This window comes from Pinus tabuliformis, chromosome 9, assembly GCF_031772625.1.
Source record: "Pinus tabuliformis cultivar Carrire ecotype Pingquan chromosome 9, CPIR1, whole genome shotgun sequence".
Classification (NCBI taxonomy): Eukaryota; Viridiplantae; Streptophyta; class Pinopsida; order Pinales; family Pinaceae; genus Pinus; species Pinus tabuliformis.
In genome coordinates, this window is record NC_142307.1 from 1447608388 (window position 1) to 1447622979 (window position 14592).

The 14592-nt window shown below is 39.0% G+C and overlaps 1 pseudogene; it reads right to left on the minus strand.

The window, feature by feature from the left end:
* Positions 1–9936: 9936 nt before the first annotated feature.
* On the minus strand, positions 9937–11154 carry LOC149154011 (benzyl alcohol O-benzoyltransferase pseudogene; annotated as a pseudogene).
* Positions 11155–14592: the final 3438 nt, after the last annotated feature.

The following is a 14592-nucleotide window of genomic DNA, read 5'->3' on the forward strand; positions in this document are numbered from 1 at the left end:
ATTTTTGGAAGTAGGGAGTGATGTTAGAAAGTAGGGGAAAGTGGAATCTCAGAGATCGAGTGAGGGGAAGGGGTCCAAAAGGGCAAAACACAGGCCCAACCTAGAAAATTGCCAAGTTGTAGCAAGAAACTAGGGTTTGTGGAAAAATGAGGAATTTGGGGAATCTCAGTGATGGGAAGTGTTTAATAAGGTACATGAAGGATAGGGGAAGGTGTATGAACATCTGGATACAAGTTTTGCTAATGATTTGACCATCCAAGAGAAATTACCTCCAAAACCCTAGGAGAGGGAAATGGACCTTACCAAGGCACAACTGAAGCATGAATAAGCTGTAAAATGACCCAATGGAACTTGACATGATGATAAAAACCATATGAATGATGATAGACTCAGCTGAATAGTGACATAGACTGACATTTGGGCAACTTTGAAAAGAGTGAAAGCAAACCCTAGACCTAATGCCTAGTGACCAAATTTTGCTTGAAGACTCTTTGAAATGACAAAATTGACCTTGACACCTTAAAATCACTTTGTAAGAGCATATTTGATCACTGGAGGAAGGCTACAAAGGCTGACACTAACAGTGTCTAGAGTCCCTGTGATTAGAGTATTCTCATTTTCCACGCCCACATTCGCCATAAGGTCAGCGACCTTGTTGCCTTCCCTCTTAATGTGATTGAAGGTGATGGCCCTGTTATTGAGAAGCGCTTGTTCTATGGCCTCTAGTCTAGCCTCGAGCCTCCAGCTAGTGGCTATTTTCCTTGCATGGGATTCATTTAGGAGTTGCTTGGCCATGTTGATTAAGATCTAGGAATGTCCTTCAACCTCCAGGGGATGGAAGTTGTGTTTCCGTGAGAGAAGGAAACCTTGCCATAGACCTTCTAACTCAGCCGAGTTATTGGTGTCCCACCCAATGTTTCCATAGTAGACCAAAAAAGGCGAGCCTGCGTGATTTCTAAAAATTCTGCCGAAACTTGTAGTTCCAAGGTTGCCTTTTAAGGCTCCATCAAAGTTGAGCTTGAAGGTGTGCTTTGGAGGGGCTGTCCAGGAGTCCTTTTTTATGTTGCTGCTTTTAAGGGGGGCTTTATTGTGAGATTCCTGAGGGATTTGCATATTCCAGTTATTCCAGATGGCTTTCTCATTATCTAGAGTCGGAAGGTCCTCCTTAGTCCATGAGGGGAGCATCAGAGTCTCTTTGAGAGTCACACAGAACTTGCTCCAGATAATTTCTAAGGGGGAGCTTTGTTCTTTGAATATGCGCTTGTTCCTTTCTTTCCATATGCCCCATAGGAGGAGCCCAGGAATTATCTTCCATAAATGGTTGAGAATTTCACTTTTGTATGGATTCTTTTGCCAATGACGTAAGGAGTTTGTGATGTTGTCCGCCAGTCTGCATCTTCTTTGACATCTGAAGCTTTCCTTCTGCCACAAATGGTTGGCTAAGGGGCAAGAGTCCAAGAGGTGTTGGAGTGTTTCCTCCTGGGATTTACAATTGACACAGATAAAGGGGCCATGGTAGTTTCTTCGTCTGAGTTTATCCCAGGTGAGAATTTTCTGATGTCCGACCAGCCAAAGGAAGACGGTGACTTTAGGCCATGAGCCTAATTCCCAGATTCTGCTCCAAATTGGATCAGGGGGCAAAGAGTCTGTGAACATAATTTTGTAGGCCTTAGAAGTGGTAAATGAGCCTTTAGGCTTGTAACCCCATCGAAGAATGTCCCTATCTTCAGAGTATCTTATGCTCCTTTTTCGAAGTTCCCTTTCCAGATCTCCTATAAAAAAGTGATCCGCATTTCTGATGAGCTAGTCACCTTGTTTCCATTTCCTGAAGCCTTGCGTTGTCTCCTGGGTCCAATGCTTCCAAATCTTTTCCTGTTGTTGTTCCTCCCCGATGTAGTTTGGAAGCGGATTTAGAGTGCAGCTTAGCTTTGGCATTTGGTTCCAAGCATCCGTCCAGAATCAGGCTGTTCTTCCATTTCTTACTTCCCAAAAACTATGCTGTTGAATCAACAGTAAGTGTTGCTTGGCAGCATTCCATATTAGTGAACCTTTTACATTGGGAGTGAATCTGATGAGCTCCTCCCGAGGTCTGTGATTGGCGTATTTGGCTGTCCAAATGGCGGTCCAAGGTTTTTCCGGGGAGGAGAGCCATTGCCACCAAATTTTGGCGCACATGATAGCATTGCTATGATTGGGATCCCTCAGGCCAATGCCGCCTTTTTCCTTAGGTATGCAAGTTGTGGTCCATTTTACCAGAGCCCATTTGCGGTTTGTAGCTGAATTTCCCCAGAGGAAGCTACGCTATAGATCCCGAATTCTTTTTATTACCCATTTAGGCACCGCTAGGATTGAGAATAAGTAAAGCGGTATTGCCTTGTAGTATTGTTTTTATGAGCACCACACGACTGGCAATGTTCAGTGTTTTGTGCGTCCAAAGGTCGAGACGGGATTCAAGCTTCTCGATGAGAATGCACCAAGAGGAGTGCTTGATGGCCGAATCAATAAGGGGGGCTCCAAGGTACTTGGAAGGGAGAGTGGCTATGGGGAAACCCAATATCCGAGTTATAGCATGCTTTACAAAAAGCGGGGTGTGAAAGAGAGAGATCTGCAACTTGGTATTATTGATGTTGGTTCCTGAGGCCTCGAAGAAGTCATTGAGTAGGGATTTAAAGCGGGAGGCTTCCTGGATTGATGGGTAGCCAAAGAGCATGTTGTCATCAACAAACTGCTGATGAGTTATGGTTGGGGAGCGGTGAATAGAAAGACCTTTAAGCTGCTGGGAGAGGAGGGCTTGATTGATGTGACGTCCCAGGCCTTCAGCCATTAACACAAAGAGGAAGGGGGAGAGAGGGTCGCCCTACCTGATTCCTCGAGAGGGACTGAAAGGTCGAGAGGGGATACCGTTCACAAGAATGGAAAAGAAGGATGAGGAGATAAGACTCATAATCCATCGTATCCACATAGGTGAGAATCCATAGGCATTTAACATTTTTTGAATGTAAGTCCAACTGAGCTTATCAATGGCTTTAGAAAGATCGAGCTTTAGAATCATACCTACCTATTTGGAGTGCTTGAGGGAGTGTATAATTTCATGCGAGAGGATAATGCCATCCAAGATCTGTCTCCCTTCCACATATCCAGATTGTTCAGGTGATATGAGCAAGGGCAAGAGTGGCTTTAACCTGTTGGCGATGACTTTAGAGATCACTTTGTATATGACGTTGCAAAGAGCAATCGGATGAAATTTGTCAGGGGTGTTGGATTTCTCCTCTTTTGGTATGAGTGTAATGAAAGTTACGTTGAGTGAAGGTAGCAGCCAATGGAGAGCTCTCTATTCCTCCACCACTTGCCAGACCTCAGTTTTTATCAACTCCCAGAAGGCGTGAAAGAAGGTGGTAGTGAAGCCATCCGGGCCAGGGGCTTTGCCCTCCTTGAGTTGGGACATGGCTGCACCCACCTCCTGAATCATGATAGGTCGTAGAAGTAGCTCATTGTGTTCCTCAGTGATAAGTTTTGGCACATTTTGGGTAATTCTTTCTATAGCAGGTCACCTATCTGCAGTGGGCTCTTGATGAACTTGTTTGAAATGACTTAGGAATTCCTCCTCGATTTCTTCATGTTGTTCCACCCTTACCCCATCTTGCTTCTGAATGAAGGAGATATTGTTGTGCATTCTTCTTTGAACAGTGGTTCGGTGAAAGAATTTAGTGTTCCGTTCTCCCACTTTCAGCCATCTAATCCTGGATTTTTGCTTCCATAAAGTCTCCTCCTGCTTTCTCCTCTCCTCCAGTTGATTGTGAATATGCTGCTCCTGCTCCAAAGTCCCTTCCATGTGACCCCCTGTATATTATTTGTTGCTGGAGATCTACCATTTCCTTATTTAAGTCTTGTTGCGCTTTAAAGATGTTTCCAAAGATCTTATGATTCCAACGCTTTAGATGGGCTTTTAAATGTTTGAGTTTCTATTGAAACTGAAACATTTTGGATCCCTCTCGCGGAGTGAAGGTATTCCAAGTGGTTCGGATGAAGTCTTTGAATGAAGGGTGGATGAGACAGAACTCTTCGAAGCGGAAGGGCCTTTTGGTTGTGTTGCCTGGTCTTTGGCACTGGAGGGATATTGGCCAATGATCTGAGCCGGAATGAGGTAGAATTGCAGCCGCTATGTCTTCTCCCAAATGAACCAAGTTATCTAATATGAAGAATCTATCAAGTTTAGAAGAGATTTGGCACTTCCCTACTCTGCGATTACTCCAAGTGTGTGTACCGTTAAAAAATATCAGGTCGATTAGAGAAGTGTTTTGGATGAAGTATTTGATGTGGGTATTTTCCTGTTCCAACCTGCTTCTCCCCCCAAGCTTTTCCTCCAGCTTGGTGATCATGTTGAAATCCCCTCCAATGATCCAAAGAGGATGCATTATGTTGATATTCAGAGCTTCTATTGTATTGAGAAGAGCTATTTTGTTTCATGCTTCCTGTGGGAAATAAACATTGGTGAGGTGTCCATGTATATTGGTACCTATAATGTGGAAGGTGGCCCGAATGAAGTGATGAGATGCATGAAAATCGGAGAGTGTTAGCGCTTGCACGTTCCATGTAATGGCGAGCCCTCCTGATGCACCTGAGGCATCCACTGCCACCAGACAGCCTGGCCATGCTTTAGAGAGGATGCTTCCTAGTGTACTGTTGTTACACTTTGTTTCTTGAAGAAAACATATTTGCGGCTTCTCCATCTTTATCATGTTTTTTAATATTCTTAGTTTCCCTGGGCTATTGAGCCCCCTTAAATTCCATGAAGTGAGCTTCATGATTCACTATTGATAGAGGGTTTTTAGTACTTTGTCAATTTTTCATACCTGCTTGAATCCACCAGGATTTTATCTACTGCTATTGTTCGCTAGAGATCTGTTCTTCTACCCCTATTTTTGGAATCTTTTGGGGGGAGGCCGCCATCCCAGTAGCTACTCGGCTGGATGCCTAGCTATTTCTGCTAATAAGCCCTCGAAATGACAAGTTCCAGTTTATTGAGTTGAAGCTTTGGGATTTTATCATAATCCTTCTTTTTGCATGCTAGTTCTAGCTCCAGAATGTCTAGTCCGTCCATGTCTATACTTTCTGGTTCTTCATCCATCTGTTGCACCTGACTATTTTCTACTGTAGATATATCTAAGCTCTGGGGATGATCTATAGTACCGTCAACTTCCATATCATTTGCTTTCCCAGCAGGCCCTATTTGGCTCTCCTTGGGGATAGCCCTATCCCCCTTGGAGGATTGTGACTCGGGGGGAAAGCCAGAAGGAGGAGGCTGGGATGAGGAGGATGTGGGCATGGAGATGGGCTTAGAGATCAGGATTTGCTCGTCGAAGGCTTGAGCTATAATTTCAAAGTTGTTGCTCGTCGCAAGTACAGAGGCAGAATCTTGCTGGGGTTTTTTTCCCGGTCGAGGGTTTTTTGTGCGCTCGTTTGTGGCTGGGTACTTTGGCAAAGCTGTCATGGGTCAGAGTGTCAGAGGGGTCAGGAGCATTGGCCTTGGCATTTAGCGGACAGTACCTAAATAAATGCCCATGAGCATGACATTTACGGCAGCGAAAAGGTACATGTTCATAATCCAAGGGTTGAATCCATTCATAGTTATCATGAGAAAGACTTACCGAGTCCGGCAGAGCATTGTCCAGGCGCATGAAGACACAGATGCGGGCATAGGATGTGTATCTGCGAAGCTTCGTCTCTTCCGCCACTTTTATGTATTCCCCTAGTCCATTGCCTATGTCTTTGAGCAGGGCTTCAACCCAATATTCCTCTGGAAGAGAATACATTCTAATCCACACTAGAGCCGAGGTGAGGTCTTCCTTGTCCGGGATGAATCTTGCTACCCAATCCCTTAGATACAGTCTAGCTGAGTTGAAAAAATATGGCCCTTTGTCCATGATTCTGTACTTGTCTTCTAGGCATAAGAAGATCGCAGTAAACAACCCTTCCGGTCCTAGCTGCAATGTGACATGGCCTTTGGGTTTCCATTTAGCTGCAATCCAGCCATACAGGGCTTTTTCTGTCGGCCAGAACCCTATAAATTTCCCAATGAGGGCATGATCCTTCATGTATTGGATTCGTTCATTGATCTTCTAGCCAGGCAATTCTATCCTAGGCCTTTCGGCTGCTATTGGTTTGCAGGTTTTCAAGGTGACCTTGGGTACTTCCTCTGGCTTGTCCTTTCTTTCTGGAGTATCACTTCTCCTGTCTGCCTGATTGTTTGACGCGTTGTGCTTGCTTTGCTGCGAGATTTCATTGTTAATCATCTCATCATCGACCGATCCAAAAACGATAAACCCCTCATGCCCTGGTGGCGCGGAGTTTGCCTTGGGGGAGAGCAATGATGCCCCCCCCTGGGGGGTGTCCATGTGCTATATGGTTATGCCTTGGATGCTCTGTCGAAAACCTGGAATTCAGGCCCTCAGTGGTTGTTGCGCCTGAACAGTCTACCCGTCTCAGAGTGTAGCCAGAACCCTAGCTACAGAGCTCCGTCGTTCCTCGATCTCCTACTGGCTCACAACTATTAGGGTTTAATATTAATCGCATGGTCTAATGTTATTCCATTCGGTTTTTAATCCCTTGGATTTTTAATATTAATCCAATGGGCTTAGTAATCCATTGGTTTTATAATATTGTTCCTAGGGTTTCTAATATTATTCATAAGGTTTATATTCCTACGATTTAATATTAAGCATATGGTTTATAATATTAATCTTAGGGTTCAATATAAATCCCTCAACCATAGCCAACCATAGCCAACCATGGCCGAATGTTACATTGTGACAAGGATTGTCTCACCATGAAAATAAATCATGTTTATTTTAGTCTTTGTAATATTTATATTTGGGTTTACGAATGTTGGGTTTATAATATTAGTCCCTTGGGTTCACAATCCCTTGGGTTTATAATATCAATCCCTTGGGTTTATTATTCCCTTAGGTTTATATTATCAATCATGGTCAACCATGGTTGAATGTTGCATTGTGACAAGGATTGTCTCACCATCAAAATAAGTCATGTTTATTTTAGTGTTTGTAGTAGTTATATTTGGGTTTACCAATGTTGGGTTTATAATATTAGTTCCATGGTTGAATGTCGCATTTTGACAAAGATTGTCTCACCATGAAAATAAACCATGGTTATTTTAGTGTTTTTAATATTTATATTTGGGTTTACCATATTAGTCCAATCGTTGAATGTCCCATTTTGAAAAATATTGTCTCACCATGAAAATAAATCATGTTTATTTTGGTCTTTGTAATATTGACATTTGGGTTTACGAATGTTGGGTCTATAATATTAGTCCCTTGGGTTTAATATTATTCCATTGGGTTCATAGTCCATTGGGGTTTTAGTATTAATCCCTTGGATTTATTATTCATTTGGGTTTTAATATCAATCCCTTGGGTTTATTATTCCGTTAGGTTTATAGTATCAATCATGGTCAACTGTGGTTGAATGTCACATTGTGACAAGGATTTTCTCACCATGAACATAAATCATGTTTATTTCAGTCTTTGTAATATTTATATTTGGGTTTACGAATGTTGGGTTTATAATATTAGTCCCTTGGATTTAATATTATTCCCTTGGGTCCATAATCCCTTGGGTTTATTATTCATTTGGGTTTATAATATCAATCCCTTGGGTTTATTATTCCCTTAGGTTCATAATATCAATCATGGTAAACCATTGTCAATCATAGCCAAACATGGTCAACCATGGTTGAATGTCGCAATGTGACAAGAATTGTCTCACCATCAAAATAAACCATGTTTATTTTAGTGTTTGTAGTATTTACATTTGGGTTTACCAATGTTGGGTTTATAATATTATTTCCATGGTTGAATGTCACATTTTGACAAAGATTGTCCCACCATGAAAATAAACCATGTTTATTTTAGTGTTTGTAATATTTATATTTGAGTTTACGAATGTTGGGTTTATATTATTCTCTTGGGTTTATTGGGCTTAATATTATTCTCTTGGGTTCATAATCCCTTAGGGTTTTAGTATTAATCCCTTGGGTTTATTATTCATTTGGGTTTATTATATCAATCCTTTGGGTTTTTTATTCCCTTAGGTTTATAATATAAATCATAGCCAAACATGGTCAACCATGTTTGAATGTCGCATTGTAACAAGGATTGTCTCACCATCAAAATAAACTATGTTTATTTTAGTGTTTGTAGTATTTATATTTGGGTTTACCAATGTTGGATTTATAATATTAGTCCCATGGGTTTAATATCAATCATGGTCAACCATTGCCAATCATAGCAAACCATGGTCAACCATGTTTGAATGTCGCATTGTGACAACGATTGTCTCACCATCAAAATAGACCATGTTTATTTTAGTGTTTGTAGTGTTTATATTTGGGTTTAACATTGTTGGGTTTATAATATTAGTGCTATGGGTTTAATATTATTCCCTTGGGTTCATAATCCCTTGGGGTTTTAGTATTAATCCCTTAGTTTCATTATTCTTTTAGGTTTATAATATCAATCCCTTGGGTTTTTTATTCCCTTAGGTTTATAATATCGATCATGGTCAACCATTGTCAATCATAGACAACCGTGGTCAACCATGGTTGAATGTCACATTGTGACAAGGATTAATAGTATAACCCAAGATATATAAAACCTAGGATAAACGAAAGAGACTAATGTGACATTCAACCATAGTTGACCATGGTTGTCTAATATTAGTTCCTTGGGTTTATAATATTAGTCCCTTACGTTTAATATTATTCCCTTTGGTTCATAATCCCCTGGTTTTTTAGTATTAATCCCTTGGGTAATAGTAAACGAAAGGGACTAATATTATAAACTCAATATATACAAACCCTAAGATAAATATTAAAAATAATAAAATAAACATGGTTGAATTAATAAAGCCTAATAATAATAATAATAATTAATATTACTAATTATGAATTATTAATATTTAATATTATTATGAGTTTATAATCTTATAATAATATTAATATAATAATAATAATAAATATATAAGAATATCGTTGTTATTATTTATATAGTTATTAATTATCATAAATAATTGGTCTTTAAAAAATTACACATAAGAATTCACTTATCACAATTCTAAATGTTGGATCATGATTATTATTATGAGCTAATATTATTATTATTATTATTATTCAATATATTTGATTATTATTATTATTATTATTATTATTATTATTTTATATTATTATTATAATAATAATAATAATAATAATATATTATAATAATAATAATAATAATAATAATAATTATTATAGCTATTATATTATTATTATAATAATATTAATTATATTGTTATCATATTAATAATTATATTTGTATATTATTATAATAATATAACAATAATAATAATATTATTATCCGATAATATATTATTATTATTATAATTGTTATTATTATTTTTATAATTTTATATTATTATTATAATAATATAATAATAATTATATTATTTTATTTCTTTAATAATATAATGATAATCTAATTAATTAATATTACTAATATTATTATGAGTTTATATTAATATAATATTCATATAATAATATATATAAAGAATTTGGTTGTTAATATTTATATAGTTATTAATAATCATAAATAGTTGGTGTTTAAAAAAATATCCATAATAATTATTAATGTGGTTGATATAAGCTTATAGCCTATATCAATTACATTCGAAAATGTGATTGTATATATATTTCATATAAGCCTATTGGCCTTTATCAATTACATTAGTAAATGTGGTTGTACTAATTATTATATTATTGTGTTACTATTATTTATTTATATATATATATATATATATACCCTGCTTTATTAAAAATATACATATATATATAAACCATGCTTCATTATAGGTGGATGTTCAAAGCTCATTACTAAATTCGTTTTACACTCGAGTATTTTCGTGAGCGTAAGCGCAGGCAAGTGCATTGCCGTAGTAGCCATTTGGAAGAGGCGGTCGGAATCGATTACGGGCGTTTAGAACCTTTGTTCTCGACTGCCACAAAGAGGCCGATATAACTTGGAATGGGGTACAAAACCTGACCCCTTGTACCTGTCTTTTCAAAGCTGCAATTTCTGTTGAACCAAAGTAGAACGATTTCAAGTTCATGATTTCCTCTGATGCAGCGGTCACCGGCACTATTCTTTCTTGATATTTATTTTCAAAATCATAGTAATCACGCAGTCCCGGATAATTTTCCGTTGGCTTGGCTCTGGGTCGAAGGATTTCTCTATTCCAAACTGCAGGCACCGTGGGGCTTTCTGCCCCTCTTGCTATTTCGCCGAGAGAATTCAGAAATTGCGCGATTCCAACGCCATCAGCAACGGAATGGCTAAAACGCAAGCCAAGTACGAAGCCTCCGCATCGTAGCCGCGTCACCTGTCGAAGAAACGCAATTGATGCTTTCCAAAAACCACAAGATATTTGATTTCATGTGACTAGGCATGTGATTTCACGTTATCTACTATCATAACAACGTTTTGGTAAAGAAACAACATGTTAATAGTACACATAAGGAGAGAATCAATTCGTTTTTTATAAATTATATGGTTTATATTTTTTCAAATAACAATTTATATTTCTTCAAATAAAAAATAAAACCCTAACCCTAGTCTATTCTATTGAAAGATAAAACCTTAGTCTATTCTATTATTCTATATAAAGAAGATGCACATTAAGAATAAACCAAACGTATTGAATCCTACATAGTCTTCAACGCACTAAACTGTATAACGAAGATGCACATAAAAATAAACCAAGCAAGCCCACGAAATAGGTCGATTTATCATTAATAAATTGAAAACCACGATGACCAACCTGAAACAGAAGCAGAGGAGAGTCTGTGATGGTATTCGATCCTGGAACGTTACTTATAAACTCAAGAGCATTAGGAATAGGTGGAGACAGATCTCCCAACTCTTCCAAGGAAATATCTGCGTCGGCCTCTACAAGAAGAACCCCTTAACTAGTGCAGTCCATTATAAGCTTGCCTTTATCATCTACATTTATCAGTCTTCCGGCAAAGGGATAGTAATCAACCAGAAGCTTTCCCAAAGCCTCTCCAATAACTTGGACTGGATCTTTCCTCCCATTACCACTCATGGAGGAATTGCAGGGTGGTGGATAAAACATAAGTATGTCGACATGAAACCTTAATCCCAATTGATCGTCAATATTGGTAAGGTAAAGACGTTAGGTGGGTGTGGGGCAGTTCGGGGAAACGAGAAGAGGTGGGCGCTTAATGACTGTAAACTGGCCGAGGGACTTCTTTGGAAATGGTGAAGGAGGAGGCAGCGGCGGCGGCTGAACTGTACATCCCAATACAAGAGCTGCTGCTATGTAAGTTGAGGAACTAAGGGGATGGCCTGCACAACAATAATGTTGAAGTCGTAATGTCAATGCAGCCGTACTGCGCTCCCCAAAACCACCGAACAAAACCACAAACCGCCCAGAGCATATCGCACCGCCTTCCAGCGAAAAGCTGTTTCCGTATATTTGCCTCCGATGCGATTTGGTGCAGACGCGTGTCACTCACCTGACATCAGCCAACGTAATTTATCGGAAGCTAAAGTTTTGTAGCATGAGGCCTTCCGATATTCTTCTCCACCGTTCGATTGCTTCCATAGCTCTCCACCGTCGATCGTCTGAAGTTGCATATGGGCCCGCATTAAATCAAGGATTGCGTGGAGTGAATGTCAATTTTGGTTGACCATACCTTCTAATTAATGAAGTGTCATATATGTAGGTGGATAGTTAAGTTTTTTTATACGGCATGTATTAATGTTCATAAAAACGTGTTGTATTTTTTTAAGTGCGTTGACCATTTTGTAATGAACAATATATAACAAATGAAGTGTGCTCGTTTTGTGGTGGTTTCACACGGGAGGAAAAGAACATTGGTGTTCGCAGCAGCGTGAAGAACCAGAGGATGTATGCACAGCAGTGCACAAGATATATTCTGTAATGTTTTGTTTTGACTTTTTGTAATGGAACGGTGAAAACGCAAGGTGAAATGAGAACTGAGCCCGTAATGTTTTATGTGCTGAAGGTTTTTGTAATATCCATGAGTGTATAATGAAATTGTTTTACAGCAGTAAACTTATGTAAATTTTTATTACAGCAGTAAGGTGTTTTTCACAGCAATGAATGTAAAAAGGATTTTACAGTGGTAAATCCCTCTCAGTAAAAGAGGATGAAATGTGTATCAGTCTTTCAGTTTTAAATCAATAGAAATGTGTTGTGACTGTGTAATGGACTGTGTTCTGAATTAATTTGTTTTTAAAGAGGTTCTCTACAAAAGATCCTGGACAGAAGAAACAGAGCATTGTCTCTGTGGTGAATATTTTTGTGTTTTTGGGATTTTCCCATTAAAAATCCCCAACAGTGGTATCAGAGCAGGACCAGGCTCTTTAAAGAAGTTAAAGAAGCTGAAGGGAGAAGTTTGTTGCTGCAGCAAAACTTCTCAGGCAGACAGAAGACTCAGACAACGAAGGATTCAGGTATTCTTCATAGCTATCTTGTTTGTTATTGAAGAAACAGTCAGTTTTTAAATACACAGTCAAGGAATGGCTAACACAAGCACTGGTATGGGTATGTTTAATACCCAGCTCCCACAGTTTAATGGGAAGAACTATGACTAGTGGTCAATAACTATGAAAGCCTTGTTTGCTTCCCAAGACTTATGGGAAATAGTTGAGGAAGGTTTTGAAGAACCAGCAGATGAAACTGAGTTCAATGCATTAACTCAGGGAGAGAAGGATCTGCTGAAGAAAAATAGGAAGAAGGATTCAAAAGCCCGTGTGTTGTTGTATCTAACAGTAGACCAGAGTGTGTTTCCAAGGTTAGCAGCAGCTAAGACATCCAATGAAGCACGGGAAACCCTTAAGACAGCCTATCAAGGCATGGAGAGAGTGAAGACAGCAAAACTACAATTGCTGAGAAAGGATTTTGAGAACTTGAACATGAAGGAGTCAGATAACATTGACTCATTCTTCACTCATGTGATTGGTGTAATCACACAAATGAGAACTCATGGAGAAACCATTGAAGATAGAAGGATTGTGGAGAAAATATTGAGGGTCTTACCCTCAAGGTTTGATGCCATAGTCACCACCATTGAAGAGACAAAGGATCTCTCAAACTATTCAGTTGATGAGCTACATGCATCACTGATAACACATGAGCAGAGGTTGAGTAGGAATGAAAACTCATCTCTTGAGCAAGCCTTCAAGACCCAGATGTCTTTTGGAAGAGGAAGAGGTCAAGGAAGAGGAAACCGAAGAGGAAGAGGCAGAAGCGAGAATAGAGGTGGAAGGAACAGCCCATCAAATGCACAAGGAAGAGGCAGTAATACAAATCAGAACCAAGGCCAAGGCAGCAGCCAACAAAGAGAACAATATCATGCTCAAGGACAAAGGTATGATAAATCTAATATTCAATGCTATTATTGCAAAAAGTATGGACATTATGCAAGTGATTGTAGAAAGAAACAGCATGATATGAACAGTAGACAAAATGCAAATGTTACAAGAGAAAACAACAGTCAAAATAATGTGTTGTTAGCCTGTAACATGGCTGAAACAAACAGTGAGGACATTTGGTTTTTAGACTCAGGTTGCAGCAACCATATGACAGGGAACATAGCCTTCTTTTCTGCCTAGATAAAAATGTGAAGTCAGAGGTCACACTAGGAACTGATAGTAAAGTGTCTGTTATGGGAAAAGGAGAAGTAAAAATATTTTCAAAGCAAGGAGAAAGGAAAACCATAGCAGATGTATACTATGTCCTCGGAATGAGATGTAACCTCTTGAGTATTGGACAACTTGTCCCTAAGGGGTACAATGTTTTCTTTAAAAATGATGTGTGCACCATCATGGATATACCACTCAGCAAAAGATGCATTGCTGAAGTGAAGATGACAAGGAACAGGATGTTCCCTCTCCGGATCAGGGCAGACATGAAGAACAAAAGGGAAATGGCAGCAGTCACCCAAGAGGCCTTCCAAAGCGTGCCAAAGGATGAGAACTGGATATGGCACTTGAGATTCAGGCATCTAAATTTTGGAGGTCTAAACTTATTGAGCAGAAAAGGAATGGTAAGAGGATTACCATTGATAGAGAAGCCGGACAGCCTTTATGAAGGTTTTATATTGGGCAAACAACATAGAGAAAGTTTTCCATCAGGGAAAAGCATAAGGGCCAAGGCACCCTTAGAGATCATTCACTCAGATTTATGTGGACCGATGCAAGCTCCATCATTAGCAGGCAGCCAATATTTCCTAACATTCATTGATGACTGTACAAGAAAAACTTGGGTATATTTCCTTAAAAACAAAAGTGAAGTGTTTGAGAAATTCCAAAATTTCAAGGCATTTGTGGAAAACCAAAGTGGGCTGCATATAAAAGTTTTGAGAACTGATAGAGGAGGTGAGTATATCTCCAAGGAATTCCTAAGATTTTGTAGAGAAAATGGAATTCATAAACAGTTTACAGCAAGGTACACCCCACAACAAAATGGAGTTGCTGAAAGGAAGAACAGGAC